The 15,776-nt window shown below is 40.2% G+C and overlaps 1 protein-coding gene across 2 annotated transcripts in view; it reads left to right on the forward strand.

Moving 5' to 3' along the window:
* Window positions 1-1,236: 1,236 nt before the first annotated feature.
* Window positions 1,237-15,776, forward strand: part of CALCR (calcitonin receptor) — a 132,332-nt gene continuing 117,792 nt past the window's right edge. For both annotated transcript variants that reach the window (XM_053609299.1, XM_053609300.1), the window contains exons 1-2: window positions 1,237-1,304; window positions 1,496-1,702. The gene's annotated coding sequence lies outside the window, so the exon portion shown is untranslated. The remainder of the gene's footprint in view (window positions 1,305-1,495; window positions 1,703-15,776) is intronic.

The raw sequence follows: 15,776 nt of genomic DNA on the forward strand, positions 1-15,776 counted from the left end.
ACAGGACACCTCTTATCTCTGTCTCCTGGTGTTCAAGAGAACCTAGGACTGCCCAGGAAAGTGTGCTGCGGTTGTGGGCTGGCTTTCCTCCCGTCCTATTATGCTGCTGCTTCTGTTGTTGTTGTTGCTATTTCTTTTGCCAAGACAGTGTTTAGTAACTCGACGGTGCGCAGTCACCTTGCGGTCCCTGGACGCACCTGATGCTTTCTTAACCCCATACCCCTTGAACAGAGTTAGGAAAAAGTGTTGGCTGCTGCCTCGATGCGTCCAGCTGGGGGCTAAAGGAGGTTGAGGGCGACCTGTCCTTGGAACCGACTGGTCTCCCTTCCGGGGCGAGCCGGCCAGCCCCTGCTGCGACCTGCCTGGACTCGGATTGTCCCGGGTGCCCGGTGGCATTGAGGGCTCTATCGGAAAAGAGGAGGGGTCTCAGGGGTCCAGCACCCCAAACCTTCGTCTTCTCTAGCCGCGCTCACTGTTTTCATTCATCCTAAAACACTGTGCCCCCCCAGCAGCCGCCGACATGTGAAGCACTGTCACCCCAAATCCAATTTGTACCTCCCGCCGCCCAACTCCGGACGCTGTCCCAGCGCTAGCCAGACCTGCAAGGTCTCCCTCCTCATCTCCTACCTCTCAGCTTCCTTCCCTGCCTACTCTCAGCACCCCAGCTCTAAGCCAGCCGATTTCCTAAGCCCCCTCCCCACTTTCACTACCTCGCCCACTACCGACCCTCCCTCAGACTCCCTGGTGCTGTCCCCTGAGTGGCCGCTGAAGGACCCACTGTCTCTGGGGCAGGGTCTTTGGAAACTCACCTCCCTCCGGAATTTGCATCCTCCGGGGAGGGGACAGGGCTCCCAGAAAGCTGTCTCCAGGGACAGGTTACCGATCTCCCAGCCCAGAATGTCGCCCCCACCCCCCCAAAGGTCTACCTAGGGACCCTCGCCTGCTTCCAGTGTTTACGCGGCGCTTTAGTGTCCGGGACTCGCGGGGTGAGCCCCCCGCCCCCGACTGGAGCCAGGCAGCAGCCGCGAGCGCAGCCCCACTCGCGGGCCGGGGCGAGGGGGGCTGCTCAGAGGCGCACGGAGCCCTCCAGCTCGCCCCTCCCTCTCTGGGGACTGGAGAGGGCTGGCGGGGGCGGCAGGGGACAGGAGGGGGGGTTGGTTCTCATCGATTCCGCTGCCACCTCCTCTGCGTCTGTGGGGAGGCGGGCGGGGCTGGGGCGGGAGCGCGGGCGAGGATTAGACTTAAGTAGGGAGAAGTTTGCGCTCAGCTTCACTGCTGGGCGAGCGGAGCAAGTCTCCGGGAAGGTGAGCCTCCCGGACTTTGGGGAGGTAGCAAGCCAGCCTGGGGAAAGAACAGGTGCCTGATAGCCTGTAATACAACCTGGGGCTGGGTCTCCACCATCACTTAAGGCAGAATTAAAGTGTCAGGAAATCAGGTAGGGGGCTAGGACGGGGAGGACTGGATTCTAACGCAGTTTGCTCTACCGTCCAACTAGGCAAGCCAGCCCCCCGGACGCCAGTGGGCTGCTCCCGCGGCTCGGGACCTGCCCGGGTTGCGGAGGTGCGCCCCTTATTACCTCGCCCTGAGGCTGGCGGCTCCTGCCCGGGAGATGAGCGCTGCACCTTGACTTCGAGTCCCCGGAGCCACCCTCTGTGGACGCCTCTTCTGAGCTGTGCCCAGCCGCTTTGGGAGAGAATTCCAGGTAAGGAGGGTCTGGGGATGAGTGGGACTTAAAGATTGGGGTGTCCGAGGGACACCTTGCTTTTTTATTTCAAAACTGCTTTTTGATTGTGGGGTTGTGGTTCTCAAGTAGGGTCAGTTTAGTGCCAGTCACTTCACTTGATCTTTGATTAAAATAAAACCAAAAAATACTATGTAGGAGTCCGGGGAAGGGGGCTATGACAGTTTCAGCGTTATAGAATCCTCTAATTTCTTGTTTTACTTTTCCTATGTTGTTACTGCCAATTTTCCTTTAAAAGTGTAGTTCTCCAACTTAATGGGTATGAAATCGTGAGGCTTAAAGTTGTGGATTTTTTTTTCAATGAAGATGTTTATTGACTGACATAGAAACAATACCGGCATCTATGAGATGGGTCATGGTTCTTCTGGGTATTGGAAATGAGCACGCTGGTAAATGGAGTTGCTTGTTAAGTCATGTTTTACAGAGAATTATTTTCCAACAATCATTTATGCATAGCAGCCATTCTTCACACCTATTAGGAAAAATATGTTGTGTACATAGTTTCCAAAAGAGGACTCTTTTTCATGATGCTCTCCCCAAGCCTGGGTGAAAGACACCAGGAAGAGGTCCAACACATTGATTCCTCTTATCCAATCATTCATTTTCCTTGAGGTCCAGAAAAATCAGACTAAAGTCAAAAACCAACTATCCAACTAGACTATTATCCTATCACAGCTGCTTTGTTCAGCAAATCTACCTAAATAAGTTTTATTTGAAAGCTTTAACCTATTAGGCAATCTTTGCAAGACTAGAAGGTCTGATTCCCTTTGCCTACCTTAAGAAGACTGTGACCATTTCCTGGCTGAGGCTAACCTGAGAGTCTTCTATTCAAGGCTGTTTATTGAAATTATTAGGTGATCAAAAATGAAATGTTCAAAATAAACCAAAGTTTGACCATGTCATTCTTGCTTCTGATCTTCAAAATACCAGAGTGTCGAAGTCTGAGTGTGTTTTAAGTGATAACAGAAAATAAGTATTTTATACATCGGGCCAGTCGGCTTACCATTAAGGATAAAGTAGGAATGCTTTTACTGTTGTGTGGCTTACAAAGCCTAATTTGTAATAGCATGTTTCCTCTCTACTGTAAGTTGGGTAAAGAACTCAGCTTTAAAAAATTGAGATTGCCGGTATGAGAGAAATTAAAATGATCAGAATTGCAAAGCTCTTAATTTTAAGTCTGTATTCTCAGTGGATACTCCTTTCTACTCAATATTTTTGACATAGCTCAAAATGTCCATCGGTTGGGATTTGTTTTGGTTCAATGCCTCTAACCCACAGTTAATTTTAGGAACTATGGCAAGAACAAGAATAATGTTCAGTCATATTTTAAAATGTTCTGAGATTGCTTATTGACCACACCAACCTACTAAGTATAGTAAACATGAAATCTTCATTAGACCTGATTCACACAAAAAATAAATAATCTTGGAGTTGTATTGTTCCATGATGCTCAAAACTGAAAAAAATGTAGCTGGTATAAATATGGCTTCTGTTTTCCATTCTCTCATGTTCTTGGAACTCCAGAAAATGAATGATGGTAGATAGAAAAAGATAGTATTTGCTTTAGTCAATTGCAGAAAGAGAGCTAAATATTAGCGTGTCTATGGCACAGGAACTCCGTTCTTGGTGACCCTCTCAGACTCTTTCAATGTTAACATGAATGAAAATATTATCTGCTGTTGTTTTTTATTAGAGAAAATTGATATGGAAATACAGGTCCAGATATGTTTACAATAATAGCCTAAACCAGTGGTCTCAACTTGGGCTGTAAGTTAGAAGCAATGGGAGAACTTTCAAAAAATTGTGGGTGCCCTACCCTACCCCAAACCAGTTAAATCAGAATATCTGAGTAAAGGGTATGTAATTTGATACATCTTAGGTTATTACAATATGCAGCCAGGGTTAAGAACCACTGACCGAGATGATTTCTATAGGATTTGGTAGAGTCCATTAATTTTGGAGGGTCTCAGTACAAATAAATGCTGTTTGTTATATTTCTAGGCTTATATTTTTCTTTAAAATACATAAATATATATATAATTTTGATCTCCTAATTAGAAGAAAGAAATTTTATTCTTTAATATTAGATGTTTAAACCCTAACAGCTTCCAGGAAAAAAAAAATATTGAGTTTGAAGCTCATCTATCCAAAAAATGCTTTAGTAAAAGAACTCTATCTTTAACATATGTTGAGAATAATGCTTTATAAATCATATAATTATATCCCCTTTTGCTTAAGACCTGTATGATGTGGCAATGTGCAGATATATACCCTTTCAAAGGGATGAGGAAGAAAATGGTGTTATTTTCCTTGGCAAACCAAACACCATATTCCAGGTGCCCATTACGTTCTAGTATTTTCACAACAATTATTAAAAAAAAAACTCACAATACCGTTGTGAGGTGCAGGCTATTATTCTGATTGTATTATGAGGAAACTGAGGACCAACAAGGTTAGTGAATTTATGCAAAGGCACAAGCCAAGTAAATTGAAATATATTTCAACCCAACTTCTTATTCTAAGTGCAGTGATGTAATGAAATATATGTTTATATTCATAATTGTATTTTTTAAAATGTAAAGGCAGCATTTATTTGAAAGTAGTATAAGCTAAAAGCATAGATTCAGGTACCGCTCTGCTTGGGTTCGACTCCCGGCTCCATCGCTTCCTAGCTGTGTGATTCAGGCAAGTAATGTAACTTCTCCATGCCGTAATTCCCTTTGTAAAATGAGAGCTTTCCAATAACGAGGATTACATGAGTTAATATTTGTAAAGCATTTGAGTAGGTGCGTGGTGCATAGTAAGTTCTATGTAAGTGTTACAGGTTTTTAAATGTCATTGACTTTTTGAGAAAACATTTGAATGGTGTATGACATTCCAAACATTGCACTAAGCCCGAGGACACATAGACAAGTAAGTTATGCCCCTGTCCTCAAGGATTTTGTGTATAGTAGAGAATTACTGATGCATAAGTAATCATTCCATTCAGGTATGGGTTTTCTTCAATTTTAGTTATAATTAAAAGCATAATTTGTGTGACAACTGTATGATTTCAACACTGATATGATCTTCCAGAGCTCCATATAATGAGTGTTGTAAAACTAAGTGTTAATATTTTATGCTGTGGCAATGATATCAACTTGTTTTCAATTCCACGATTAAAACACAGAAAATCACATTAACATATGTTTCTGGCTTCACTTTATGGGTTTAGAAAACTGCTAATATGGAGAAGATTCGAGTTTTTTAATTTTTTTATTTTAAAATTGAATTATTGGGATAGAACATCAGGGAATAATCAGAAGACAATGTCATTGGAATCTGCTCCTTTTTATTTCTACATATAATTACCTTGAATTGGTTTTTCAAAAAGAATGTTGTCCAATTGGAATATAGTTTTGTTTTTTTTTAAATAAAAATAGCTTTGGAAAAGGAAAAGTGGATCCAGAAGTACAGGAAAAGACCCCTAATACAGGACTAGCTAGGCAAGATATACCTCATCAGAGCCGGCTGAATTTCCCTTAGCCTGGGCCCATGGCTCCGGACAGCTGCCCCCTCCCTCCGGAATACTGCAGATACCTGAGGTATGAGATTCTGTGTGTGTTCAAATGAAAGTTTCACTTTATTAAAAATAGCATGTAAATTGGAGTTCTTTGGACAAGAATAACATGAATTTGCTAAAACTGAAGAGTCATTTCATTTCTCAAAGAAATAAAGTGCCAATTCAGTGAAATATTTTATTTTCTATAATCAATATCTAACCATCCCACTTCACTAAAAGTTCTGTTTGCAAATGTAGGTCTTTTTTCCCTCTTAGCAAGTCTCAAATCCACTTTCAAATTTTCTAATGGACACTACATTTTTCCTCCTTAAAGTGTCACTGCCAGCCTTGTAATTTAAGGTTTTATTAGCATTAAGTAAATACTCATTCTCCTGATTATTTAGTCACATTCAGTGTCTGTGTGATGAATCCAGTGTTGGACAATGTGAACACATTGTTTTCTAAGCTCCAATTTTGTCACCCAGTATTCATAATTAGTTGATGATTACCCAAGGACTGTAAGATGTAAACCCTTCTTTAGCCTGATATTTAAGATGTTTCATGATATAACCACATTTTATCTTTCCTATCCTACTCCAGCCGAAAACCTCAAAAGCTCCCTAATTCCAGTTCTGAAGCGACAGGCACACCAGAGAAATTGACTCCAGATTTGGAGCCGTCCTTTGCTTTCAGCCGTGTGTCCTTGCCCGTCCACGTTAGCATGTATTCTCCTGCCTCCAGACCAAAGGGAGTGTGTGTGTGTGTGTGTGTGTGTGGCCCTTTACATCATGTTCTGTTGCCGAGCTACTTTTTGGTTTTCATTTCTCCCCACAGACGAGTAGTACCTGCCCTTGATTTATCCAGTAGTTCAGAATTCAGCATTTCAAGTCTTACCTTCCTCCTGTAAAATACATTAATAATTGTCCCACAGAGCATCCAACAAATATCCATCCTGAGAGCTTTGCTTGTATTTTAAAACTCATTAAATATTTACTAAATGCCTATTATGTCCTAGTCAGGGGATACTGTAACAAATTACAGTTCCTGGCTTCATGGGGACCAGAAGAGACAGATACGCTGACAGACAATTACACAACAATGACAGGATGGTGTAGTAGGTACTCCAGGAACAGGCCTAACCCGACATCCAGAAGGCTTTCTAGGGAAGTGATCCTAAAGGGGACATGATTTAGCATTGAAATGACAAGACGGATCAGACAGATAAAGAAGGGAAGAAAGGATGGGTGTTATAGGCAGAACACTAGATTGTCAAAAGCCTTGGTGACTAGAAATGGGTATTTGGTTGCCCTAGACTAAGAGCATGCATAAAAGGGCTTGCATGCCTGTCATGGTAAATTTTATCTTGAAGACAGTGGGGGAAGCAGGTCCTTGAAGGGGTTAACACAGGTGACTAAAATAATCAATTTGACATTCTGGTAGATCACTCTGATGAAAAAAATAGGAAGTATATTAGATTGAAAGGGGGATGGATATGAATTAACTGGAAGCCTGGCCCGAAGCTTTATTGCCGTAACAGAGAAGAAACAATCAGAGCCACCTTGTTGGAGATAGGAAAGGAAAGAAAACAGACAATTATTTTAAAGTTAGATTTTATACGATTTAGTGAGTGATAGAAATTAGAGGTGCAAAGAATGAAAAATTTCAGGATGAATTCCAGACTTCTTTTATAGATAATAGAAGAGATGTGATGTCATTCACCAAGTCTGGACAAGGAATATTTTGGAGAGGGAACATACGCTATTGAATTCGGGGAAAAATGATGTATTTGTCTTACCCATGTGGTGATGTACGGTAAAAGTAGATACAAAAATTTGTGATGCAAGAAAGAAATAGAGATATGAATTTGAGAAACATAAGCCTGTCTAATTTGACTGACACTATAGGAATGTGGTGTATATTAACTAGCACATAGCATATTAACTATGGATAGCTTTTTTCCCCCCAAAGGAAAAAAGAAAGAAAAAGAAAAAAAAAAAATTAAAGGCAGACGGGTGGCGCCTGTGGCTCATATGCCGAAGGTGGCGGGTTCAAACCCAGCCCCAGCCAGAAACTGTAAAAAAAAGAAAAAAAATTAAAGGCAGAATGTTTCAAAGAAAAGAAAAACATCTTAGACAGAACTCTGAGTAACATCAATTTTTTAAAGGACAAATGGAAAACAAGCCTGCCAAGTGGGGGGGTGGGGGGTGGGAAGGTGAAAGAGAGAGATGAAACTGTCAATGAAATTAAAAAACAAGAGAAAGTAGATTAATAGATGCCAGGGAGGAGAAGTGCGCACCCATGCAGGTTGCAACCAGTAGATCAAGTGGGAAAAGGATTCAGAGCTCTAAAGTGGATTTAATTAAGAGCAATTTCAGTAGGGAGTTGGGTGGGCATTGAGAAATAAATGGAAGCCAGGAGAGGAACGAGAGACACTGATTGTACATGATAATTTCAATCAGCCTGAGACGCACCCCTTACCTCATTCCCCCTTTTAGAAATCTTACAATCTCCTAAAGTTTAATTCACATGCTGCATCCTTCTTTTCTGGGCAGCCAACAACCCCTCAAGCCAGATGCCCTGTTCCATCCTGATATCTCTTTCCTTGGGGTTTCTAGAGGTCCCATGCCTGTGATCGGAGTCATGCGTATGTGTGTGTGTTTGTGTAGAAATATTTATGTCTATGTTATACGTGCAAAGTATTTTTTCCTCTTGTCATTTATTCATTGAAATAAACTTTCCTAATCTCTTTATTTTAGTGGTGTATTGAGGGGGGGAAATGTGTTTAAAAACCTCTTCTCTCAAGGATAACAATCTAGAATTACAATATTTTGTCATACACCAAGTATTTCACAGAACATTTGTATATTCGAAAGTTAAATGGATACATTTGTCAGGCCAAACATAGTAATTTTCAAATTTCAAATTACATCGTTTTGTAGCTGGTTTATGGCGCTTTATTCTCCCTTTTGTGTTGTCGATAACACAACACAAAACACATTTTTCTTATTTCCCTACTAGATTACAAAGGAAAGGGTTGTCATTTATCCCGTCTTCCCAGCACATTCAAGAGAACTTCTCTTAACAAAATAAGTTAAAAACAAAGTGCGGCCACGAATATGGTGGGTTTTTGTTTTCTGAAATAATTTTGCCACAGTATGGCTTAAAGTTTTTTCCTTTTAAGATATCAAAAGAGAAGATGTTGCCCCAGAGCTTACAGTTATACCCTTCTAACATTTTCTTCAGATCAATAACTCATTCCAATTCTTATGCCCATTCACCTATTTCCTTCTGGCTTCAGTAGGTGTTAACTGAAGGAACCAACCTTGTTTTCTTTAGTAAGCATTTCAAACCTAGCTCCTGTGTTCAGAATGTAGCGTGCGATTTAAGCATGCAGAACTGCTTCCCGATGGCCCCTTGGTTCTTCTTAATCACAAAATGTATACCTCTAAGTCTCCTCTGCCTGTTGCAATAGGCCGAAGCTACTCAAACGATATTTAAACCTCCCTAGGCAGGAAAAAAAATAAGATTTTACTTTTCATTTTCCCATGATGGACCTGAGACCTGGAAGCAATTAATCCTAAATTGTTTGAGTAAGGGATCTTCTACAAGTTAATATCCCCTAGACTTTGGGGAGTATAACTAAAATAGTAACAAAATCAGCTACTGTCTGTTGAGCCCCTACAGGGGCTTCTCAGGACAACTGTATAAGGAATTATCAATTATTCCAGAGGGGAGGAAATAGAACCACAAAGCTTACGGGGACCTGGCAAAGTTCACGCATCTCTGAGTGCCAGAGCTGGAAATCTTACATTTGATTTAAATCTAATTTTGCCTAAAAACAAAACACTACGTTCACTCTGCTGCTGTAATCAAAGGACATTTTGTTGGTGACTTAGAGATCTCTTTCATACTATAATTGAATATCAATTGTGATCAGAGCTTTTAAGTAACAGATGGAATTAGGACTTTCAGCTCAGCTGCACAAGCCAAATCCAGATACCTCTACCAAATTTTAGCCATTTGGAATAGTCCTGTCTCATGCTGTACATTAAGTGGGCATTTCAGATACTGCGTGTACCGCTGAGTACATAAGCAGGACATTCCTGTACAGAAAAAAAGGGAGAGAGAAATGTAGTACAGTTCTTCGAGGATTTTAGAATTTTTTATTGTCTGACCCAAATCTCTGTTTATTCAGCAGAGGTCTGATGAATTTATTAATTGTAAATGGATTTGAATGTGGTGTCAGCTCAATGTGAAAGCCATATTTACTGCACAATAGGAAACAAATCTCCTTGATAATAATAATTTTTAAAGAAAAGCTTTGCTATTTAAGGAAATTTCCTCTCTAGTAGGGTGTTCAGGCAATAAAGGAAAAGGGGTTGGCGAATTATGCTGCTACCAAATTTAAATTTTAAATTGACTTGACTCTTACCTACCTTTACCCACTGCTCCGTATAACTATTTGTTTCTGCCCTTAAGTCTGACAGAAGCTTTGCAACTCGGGGCGTGCATCATAGAAAACATCAGTGTTTATAGACGTGGGAATGGAATCTCTTTAACCAAAGAGTCAAAGAAGTTCATGGCACAGAGCATGTAATAATGCAAATTGCTTTAGCACCTTCTTTCCTGGGCCAAGGAGAGGACTAAACTGTCAGGACGATATTAGAACACTTTTTCATTACTAACATCACATAGACTACAAAGACGGCATGAAAGCAAAACCCCAGGAAAAGAGTGCCTCTTTGCTTGAGGGCTAATTTAGAAAAAAATAAGAATTTCCCAGGTTGCTTCTTTTCTCATTCAAAATGAAAACAATTTTATTGTATCCCATGAGGAAAATATATATTCTTGCAAATTAGATATAGTATTTTAGTAAATAGAAGGTCAATGAGAAACTTGGCATTTCGTCTTAGCTACTAAAATATTAACATGCGGGCATATTTGAAGAGTAGCAACTTGGAGCCAACAAATATCAAAATGGGCAGTGATGGCCTCGTTGAGCTGTATTTTCATTTGTTAAAGAGGCATTTCTAGCATATGAAGTGATGCCGTCCCTCACACATTTTCTTGGTATCACGCACCCTTCTTACAGATCAGGAGCCCAGAGTTTTCATTACAGAGGAGACCATGGCAAAAATGAGGTACTTTCCAACCAGCACATGCTAATTCTGCCAAGAGACCTCTAGCCTCCGACTCCACATCTAGTGCTCTCCCTGAAGAGCCGCCACAGGGAACCATAAACGTGTGCAGAAAAATATGTACATCAGTGTACTGACAGAGGACCTCAATGAGTTAGACACACAGTGAGAGTGGCCCTGCACGACACTGCATAAAAGGTAGAGGCTGTCTCCAATGTCCCTTCACTGCTCCTAGCTTACCCCGTACCTATCATTCACATGGCATCCCATTTCTTTTGGAAGCCTGCCTTCCTCAGGGAAAGCTCCAGTACTTGAGCCTTTCCACAATCTGCTCCTCGTTGCCCATCTGCCTTCCACCCAAATCTGTTACTTTTCTTTTACCCTATTCCTCCAAACACTGCTTTCTGCAGATAATGCGATAATGAAATAGACATTAATTATAAATGATAATCAGCCGGGCATGGTGGCTCACGCCTGTAATCCCAGCACTCTGATGAGAGGCCACAGTGGGTAGATTGCTTCAGCTCAGGAGTTCGAAACCAGCCTGAGCAAAAAGTGAAACCCCATCTCCACTAAAAGTAGAAAATTTAGCAGGTGTTATGGCACACACACGTAGTCCCAGTTTCTCGAGAGACTGAGGCAGGAGAATTGCTTGAATGCCGGGGTTTGAGATTTGAACACCAGAGTTTGAGGTTGCTGTGTGCTAGACTGACACCATGGCCCTCTAGCCCAGATGATGGAGTGAGACTCTGTCTCAAAAAATCAAAAATATTTTTTTAAAAAAGATAATGAAGCATTCTTTAATCAAATGAGTCTAGCAGCTTCTCTTACTTCAAGTCTTAGCTTAAATGTCACTACCTCAAAAAGATATGCCCTAACCAATCACGGTTTCTAAAGCCTGTGTCCCCTTGTTAACCTCTATCTCAGCCCTGTTTATTTCCTTACTGATATTTAATAAAATTGGCAATCATTTTTTGTGTCTCTTTCTTTTATGGTCTACCACTTTGCATTTGAAGATACATTCCGTGAGGTTCATCTTTTCCTCCTTTTTAATCTCCAGCACTCAGTATATACTTATTTAATGAAGGAATGCATTAGCACTTCCCACATTTACGTGAGCCTAAGACCCTTTATGGTAAACCAACTCCTGAAAATCTCTGAGAAATCTGCCTAGTCTGAAATAAAGGTAAAATATTGGCAGAAATTTTTAGTAGTGATGCAAGTGGGGCACAAGCAGGGGGGCCTTTTTGATAATTTGAAAGACGTGGCTCTTCATGGTGGAAGTAACTGGTGTGCTATCCACGTGTCTAAGTGGCCCTGATACCTGCTGCAGTAAAACTGTACCCACTTTGATAAGAACTAATTTCAGTCCATGCAGTATTTTTAATCTAATCAGTTTTATAAAGTGATGTGTCTGCTGTGCTGTGGCCTCTGTTGCACCTGCAGTTTTTACCAATTTCATTTGTCACTCAGGTGCCTTATTGCTTATAACAAACGAGCATTTCTACGTAAAATATCAAAGAACTTCCTATAAATTATTTGGTTTAAATGGGATATTTTAAATAAGCATTTTAATTTGTCACATGCAAAATTAACTGAAAGAAGGCACCCGTCATCATAACCCATTTGTGCATGGCCGATTCTCAGAAATTAGGTGATTATGTTGGAACTGACAGACCATCATCCTAAACAGAGCCGAGTGTAAAATTTCGATCAATCCCTGGTTCCCAGGAAAGTGTAATTTCCATTTTTTAAGAAAAATATGTTTTTAGAACTTTCAGGAAAACTTAGACATGAAATAGACTTATAGAAATATTTCAATAATAATGATAATGGTAATAATGATAATAGCTAACACTTACATAGCGCTTACTATGAGCCAGGAATGCTCTGCGCCTTTTATAGATTTAATGTATTTAAACTTTGCAGCCATCCTCTAAGGTAGGTGTTATTATTACCTTCTCTTACTCATGAGGAAAGTGAAGCAAAGAGAGGTAAGTAGCCTACTGAAGAACGCACAGCTAATCCGATGGAAATGAAAAGGAAACCAAGAGGTCTGGCTCCAGAGCGTAAGTAAATCCGAAAAGGGAAATGTGCTTATGATACATTTATGACAGCTAAACTTCTGTTAGCATGATGCAAAATGTTTTGTATTTTGTGTGTCTTTGAGCAGGAGATTCATGGATTTTTCTCCTGTTCTTAGAAAATTGAGGGAATTAAATAGCGACTTCCCTTATTTATTCTACATATTCATCTCTGCAGGTGTCATGGGATGTACCCAGGCTTGTAGTATTCCACTCTGCACTGTGGTTTACCAAAAGGGGAAATTGTCAAGTTGTGCTTTGCCAACTTGACATCTCATTCATAATTTAGGGTCAAATGCCAAAAGTTAACCTGTTTTGTTATTTTAAAGGTGCAATTTCTACCCCCCAAAAAATGCAAAACACAACTCGTAACAAAGCATGGCTTTAAATCGAATTCAAAAACTATGTTTTGATGATTACTTACATGAAAATTAGTCAGAAACCCATGACATGTGTGGTTTTAATAATATGGAGAAAAAGGGTGGTCTAAAAATGGCAAGTAAAAATGCATTGAATTTTAATTAGTCTAAAAATAGTCAAGTTTCCTATTCACTCACTTGGAGATGATAAACTTTCCGAGATCTATTTTGGAGCATGGCGACTCTTTTCCATGTGCTCTGAATGGCCTCGTTTCCCTGTGTGTGGACCAGATCGGCACTCTGTGTACTTGTGTGAAGGGAGGGCACCCATTCTGATACCCCAAGGAAACTCTGTGTGTACTTCCCTCCTCAGGAAGTGATTTTTATTTACCATCTCTGCTATTTTAAGTGTATTTACTGTGTCTGAGGTTATTTTCATTTCTAATATTAATTTTAGCTCTTTTATTTACTGTTTTTAAATTTTTTAATTTTTCATACATTCTATTGTGAAACATGTTCCCGTCTGAAGCTTTTTTTCCTTCAACTGCTACAGCTCATTTTAAGAGTAATGAAAGAAAGAATATTAATCTAGTATTAGATCTAATATTAGTATTAGATCTAATCTAATATAGATCTAACTGCTTACAGTAGATTATCCAGCTTCCCCAGGACTTAGAAAATAGGTTGGACATTCTTTACTGAGGAGCCAAGATTATAATACTATAGGCTGATTTTTATTCCTCTATTTTATTCCATTACTATCTAGAATCTTCCAGCTGACCAGAATTCGCCCCACAAAGAAAGGGCTGGGTTGTGGACATAACCACAATGATGACTCATGGACATAGGTGTGGAAGATAAATGCACTTGGGTGACTCCCTGAGTTTTCTAGGACACCTGAAATGATAAACTTAGGCAGAAGAGAAGAATGTTTATCTGGTCTGAAAGCTATTCATACACGAGCTGGAATTATTTTTTTTATAATGTCTTCATTGTTTTGTTTTTCCTTTTTACAATATTTCTGAGCAGAGCTCTAGAGTAGACATTGCTTAGTTTTAAAATGATAATTAGGAATATGTTTTGCTTTTAACGTTTCATTATCAACCTTCTGATATATGCCAACCTATGCACAGATATGCGTTATCTCATTTAAGTTCTATAGCCCTGAAAGCTAGGTATTTTTATCTCCATTTTACAGATGAGAAGACTGAAATCACAGGAGCTAAACGAAGTAATAACAAGAAGAAATAAGAATAAAATTATTATCATGAACAATAACATGTTAATGACAAATTAATTTTAAAACCTATTTTTATTGAGGCATCTTACTATGAAGGTTCTTGGATGAATTATCCCATTTAATTCTCCTCATAATCACAGAACTTATTATACCCATTTTACCTCCAAGGAACATTGAGGCTTAGATACGTGAAGAAAGATTATATAACTAGAAGCGGAGACAGAATTCAAATCTAAACAGCTTAACTACAGAGCACACAGTATGAATCACAATTCCACACTCCTGGTAAAGGTGCAGCACCCATTCTCGCCCACATCTGTTGGCTGCTCAGATTTTTCTGGGTCTCAGATGACTTTTAACCTAAAACAATGGTTCTCAAATGTGGGGTTATGATCCATGCTGATCCCTGAGGAGGTTTCACTACCTGGCAGCAAAATAACAAGATCAAAATCATGTCCAGACTTTTTCTTATCAGAAAATGTTTCAGTTTAAAGGATCACATTTTTTTTCTAAGATTATAGCCTTCCTTTTCTGGAACAAAAATATCTCTTCTTTTTATCTAATGATGGTGATAGTCAATAAGTGTTACTTTTTAAACATTTTTTTATGAAAAAATTATAAATTTCTTAACCATATGCCCCCTGCCTTCCGCTGGGGGGGAGGGGCATGAGAAAGGAATTATATTTATTCAGAGCATTTAAAACTGAAAACTCTTCTGAAAAAGCAAAAGAATGCATTTGGGAGTGAAAGGTGGGACCAAAGGCAGCCTCACTTTCCATTAAGGAAATAATTGTCTCTATCTTAAAAGATTGTTTCTTGGATTTTAAATAATGCAGGAAAAGTGTGCTGAGCATGGCAACAACTGGTCTCTATTATTATACTTACTATGATCCTCTTTTCACGGATGAGAAACGGTAACTCAGAGGAATGCACGAGGCAAAGCTCCAGTTCAGAAATGAACTTGGGGCTTGAACCTAGTTCTGTCCACATCCCAAACCTTTCTTTGGTTATTCCATATGAATCCCAAACCTTCTTTTCCCTGTCCCAGAGCCACAATTCTGGTGAATGTGAGAACCTATGAAATCCCAGTGATTCAAGTGGACGTTGTCATTCTGTAGATGGGTGTCTTTGATGTCTTTGTTCGTATGGGCATAAACTTCTCGGTAGGAAAATCAGACGAAATGTAAAATGATTTATTGTACATATCAATCCAATAAAAGTCACACTTAACCAAATACAAGTAGGAATGGAAATTGTAACGGTTGTCAGATGATATGAAAAGTAGGATCCTGCAGGGCAGAAGGGACGCGGTGGCTGAAAGTCACCAGTCAAAGGCAAAGATAAAATTTGAAGGTGGGGGTGGCGCCTGTGACTCAGTGAGTAGGGCGCCAGCCCCATATGCCGAGGGTGGCGGGTTCAAACCCAGCCCCGGCCAAACTGCAACAAAAAAATAGCCGGGCGTTGTGGCGGGCGCCTGTAGTCCCAGCTGCTCGGGAGGCTGAGGCCAGAGAATCGCGTAAGCCCAAGAGTTAAGAGGTTGCTGTGAGCTGTGTGATGCCACGGCACTCTACCCGAGGGCGGTACAGTGAGACTCTGTCTCTACAAAAAAAATAAATAAATAAATTGAAGGTGGACCAATAATTTTATTATCTATAAAAGAAGCCTCCATGTGT

This window comes from Nycticebus coucang, chromosome 11 (assembly GCF_027406575.1).
Source record: "Nycticebus coucang isolate mNycCou1 chromosome 11, mNycCou1.pri, whole genome shotgun sequence".
Lineage (NCBI taxonomy): Eukaryota > Metazoa > Chordata > Mammalia > Primates > Lorisidae > Nycticebus > Nycticebus coucang.